This window comes from Myotis lucifugus, unplaced genomic scaffold, assembly GCF_000147115.1.
Source record: "Myotis lucifugus unplaced genomic scaffold, Myoluc2.0 scaffold_26, whole genome shotgun sequence".
In the NCBI taxonomy this organism is placed as follows: domain Eukaryota; kingdom Metazoa; phylum Chordata; class Mammalia; order Chiroptera; family Vespertilionidae; genus Myotis; species Myotis lucifugus.
The window spans coordinates 5,104,340-5,108,751 of record NW_005871074.1 but is presented as its reverse complement, the minus strand read 5'-3'; the positions used below and the strand labels follow the sequence as shown (position 1 = coordinate 5,108,751).

Here is a 4,412-nt window from a genome sequence, read left to right as displayed (position 1 = left end):
TCCCTTAAATTAGTTTCCTCCTTTCCATCCTAACTGCCATTATTCCTTTTATAATTACTCACGTTTTTACAAACTTCCTAAATGGGTTTCATGTGTCATCCAGCTCTACCTCTACACAAATACTCTTGGCTGCTGGACTGTTTCGAAATAAAAATCTGATCTTTTTCCTTGTTCTGAATTCCTAGAAAATCTTTACTTAGGCTTTTAAAAAAAAAAAAAGGAGTAAGGCTTTGAGAATATCAGCAATATTTTGTGAACAGGACATGATGAACTTAAAAATCAAACATCTAAAAGTAGATCTAAAAGACAAGAATTTCCATTGAAGAAGGAGGGTAGCTCTTTCCATAACAATAGTTTGTGAGGTTGAACCAGCCATCCCTGGTATCAGTTCTGTCAAGAGAGAGACGAAGGTGGGAGGAGACGCAAAAGGGAAAGAAGGACCAGCAGGTGACAGAACAGAAAGCTACATGCCGTCCTCACTCTTTCAGTATCTAGAATTTATGACAACCTTATTTTCCAGAGTAAGTCTAAAAACTAGTCCCTAGACCCAACCAGATGCTCATTCCCTCTATTTTTCTCATCATTCTTCCACCCCTGTAGTTAACCACTCACTGTGAAAGCAGCAAGCCAATGCTATTATCCCTGATTTTTAGAAAAAAAAGAAAAAGAAAAACGTTTTTTAAAAAATGAGACCGAGAATGACCATTTAACTAGACCAATTCTGCACATTTGTAGCCCAGCAGGATTGCTTCCCAGGGGTTCTGGTTAGTGGCTAATTTCTCCTTACAGGGGGACTGACTCTTGCTTCTTGTCATTCGCTTGTGGTGTGGGCCTGTGAGTTCAGAGAAAAATACTGCCAGGGAAAAATATTACTAAACACTATTTTTATTAGTTCTCCTTTTATTTCTATGAGAGGTTTGTTACAGAGGCCCGTGTTTTATTTGGAAAACAGTAATGTGGAATATGCAAAACAGGAATGTGAGTGGTGGTTGTACATTCTACTAGCTGCAAAGCCCCCAGGGTCTCACCTGGAGCTGTATTTAAACTCACATATTTAAACCAAGAGGATAATTTCTAATGTGCAGTCCCCTATGGGATCTACCGACTATTATTTCCACCTTAGATATAAATAACCAAGTGACAGGCAAAAGAAAAGAATGTAGTGCTGATTCAGTCTCTATAAAAACTCCAAAAATTGCTGATTGCTGAGATTATAGTTTCCTAAGGGAAATTTTAGATAATAATCAAACAATATTAATAATTAGTTGATTATTGTTTTAAGGCAAATTCTCCAAAGATGTAAATGCACTCAGATGCCTTAGAATTGCTTTTTCATCACTATAGTCTAATTAGTGGTTCAAAGGTTGACGCTCAACCACTGAGCTGTACCGGCAGGCCTATTGTCTAATACTTATTTAATACTTATTTAATCATTTAAAATTTTTATGGTTAGTAACATTAGAGACTAAATTTTAAAAATTAGTAACAGTAGAGATTATATAGATGGATTTTTTCGGAATTAGTATTGCCAAGGGCATAGATTTAAAACACAGAAGTCCCCTCTTCCTGTGAGCAGCCTGAGGTGACATCTGAAAATGGTTGCTATTCACTTGACCCAGTAAACTCCACAAAATCATGTAAATCAAGAGATTCAAATCTTTGTGTCTACTGTAAGAACACTCATGAAATTGCCCAGGCCATCAAGGGTATGTATATCTGGACAGTCACCAAGTAGCTGAACGATGTCTCTTTACAGAAGCAACGTGTCCCATTCCGCCTTTACAATGGTGGAGTTGGTAAGTGTGCCCAGCAGGAACAGTGGGGCTGGACGCAGGGTCAGTGGCCCAAAGATAATGTGGAATTTTTGCCACCCGTGCTAAGCAATGCAGAGAGTGATGCTGAACTTAAGGGTGTAGATGTAGATTCTCTGACCACTGAGCACGCCCAGGTGAACAGAGCTTCCAAGGTGCAGCGCAGAACCCACAGAGCTCATGGGTGGATGAACCCACACCCGAGCTCCCCCTGCCACATGGGAAGGATTCTTACTGGAAAAGAGCAACTTGTTCCTACACCAGAAGAGGAGGCTGCACAGAATGAAAGTATATCCCAGAAGAAACTGAAGAAACAAAAACTATGGCCTGGGAGTAAATTCGGCATAAAATAAATACCAGGAAAAGTAAAAATTCAAATAAAATCAAACAAAACCTGGAAGTCCCCACTGAAAATTTCCTTAAGGAAAGGTTTTCTTTCTCCCTAGTTGCTCCTCCCTCAACGCCTCTCCACCTTCCCAACCAGTCCTCCCACAGAAGCTTATATCCTGGTAAGGGAGGAGGTAATTGGGGAAAGAGTCCCAGAGGCGGGGTGGGGGCAAGACACGGAGAGAGAATCGAAAAGATTAAGAGTACATCCACCAGGAAAAAACAACAACAACTCTAGAAAGTCCTCCTCAGATGCACCTCTTTCCTCTGGGATAAGCAGAATTATTGAAGGAAACCAGAAAGTCCGCTACTGATGCCCTAGAGATGTGACTGCCCAGGTCCCAAACTCTGGTGCACAGAATCAGAGGGCTCACGCCGGCAAGCACACCCCCACACAGGCCTCAGTGACACACCGTGCTGTAGAATCCTTTGTCATTTGCTTGTATGACAGACGACTGTCTGAGTGATGAATTGGGGACAAGCTTACATTACTGCTAGGAGAAGTAAAATCAAACTTGTGTCCCATTAACGTGTCTCCCTCTCGTTCATTTTGCCTTTGAGCACTTGGAAAGTGATCACAGGGCATTGGGGCCAACTTCCACGTGCTCCCAGACTCTGCACTCAGGCCCCCACCCCCGCCCCGCAGCCCAACCCACCTCTAAGTGCTCCTGTATGAGCAGGCAAGTGCCATTTTGTGCTCAACATCGGCTCTAGTTGCCACCTCGGTGTCATATTTTTATCATGATGTTTCAGCCGAGGCTGTTTTCTCATGTATATCTTTGGATGAAATACTAAGGAGAAATAAGTGGAATCTGGTAGCAGACAGAAACTAGAGCTGTTGGAAACTCTGGGCATGAAGAAGAGGATGGAGCAGAGGTGGGAGATGCCCTGGAGAGAAGAGTGAATATCAAGGAACTTGGGAATCCCACAAGAGAAAATCTGAGTGCTGAGTATGCTCCTGCTGCGACCCAAGCAGCCCAGTCTCCCCTGACCCCAGAGCCCACCCCAGCCTCTCCTCTGGTCATGCCAACCCTCCTATTTACTGGACTTGGGCCACACTGGATTTCTCTTGTTTTTTTCAAGATATGCCAACTCAGTTTCACCTCAGTGTATTTGCTCACAAGTGTTCTCTGTAATTGAAATGTTTTTGTCCCCACACTTATCTCATTTCCACCGGTCTTTTGAGTCTCAAATTAAAACCACTTCATCTGAGAGGCCTTCCCGATCTCCAATCTAAACAAGATACCCTATTCAGATTCTCTCATGGGCCCTGAACATCTTTACACATATCACAGCTTATAATGATATGTGTAGCCTTCACCCACAACCACACAATTATGCATGTGATTTCTACCTCCTCGCCACCCTCTCAGCTTCATGAGGTGGAGGGTCTGACTAGGGCTCTGTACTAGTAAAAGCACAGTGCTCAGCACACGTTCAGGAGAGTCATGGTTGTTGAATGCAGAAGGATGAGCACTCAAGTGAGGAACTAACAAACCAGTAAAACGACGAAGGAGCTTGTACTGAAGAAGTGAGTAGGCAAAGATTATTTTTGGTAATGGCTATGATAATAATCTTAGTTATGTGTCTTTTCCTTCATACTGCTCAACAAATTTAACCTGCTTTATTTCCTGAGGGCCTCTGTGAGAGGAGAAGCAGAGTGGATGAAGGCACGAGAGGCAGCATGTTGACCCAGCTCTACAGATGCTTGCTTGCGTTTATGGTTAGAAGTTATTTTTAGCAACAGAAACTTGCATTTTTGTCCCTTTCAGGTTTTCCACCTTGCTTTTCTATGACCTTTTCTGGCATGCTTCCACCTGAGACAGGTCCTGTACTGGTTGCAGCTGGATTTTCAATGTTTTAGCGATAAGGTTTGCAGACTCTTCCAAGGTTAATATCCATTAGGCACCAAAATCCTGTCTGCATGTTAGTTGGATCACTCAAATGTAGTCATTTTTGATCTATGGATACTTAAAAGTATAACCTTGAAATGATAAAAACAAACACTTTAATTAAAAAGAAGCAAAAAGTGCACATGTGCGTACCTTAGCACACTAACATAAAACAGATTTGATGCTGCTGGAATTCCCAATGTCATCGCCTTAAGGGGCTGCTGAAGCTTAGTCTTGGTCATGGTCCTATATAGCATCTACCTAGACTAAGATTCTACAAATACATGCACCTGATTTTCTTTTTTTACTCAGCTCTAATCCT

The 4,412-nt window shown here is 42.2% G+C and overlaps 1 pseudogene; it reads left to right on the top strand.

Annotated features, from left to right (window-relative positions):
* Window positions 1-467: 467 nt before the first annotated feature.
* On the top strand, window positions 468-2,164 carry LOC102432699 (annotated as a pseudogene).
* Window positions 2,165-4,412: the final 2,248 nt, after the last annotated feature.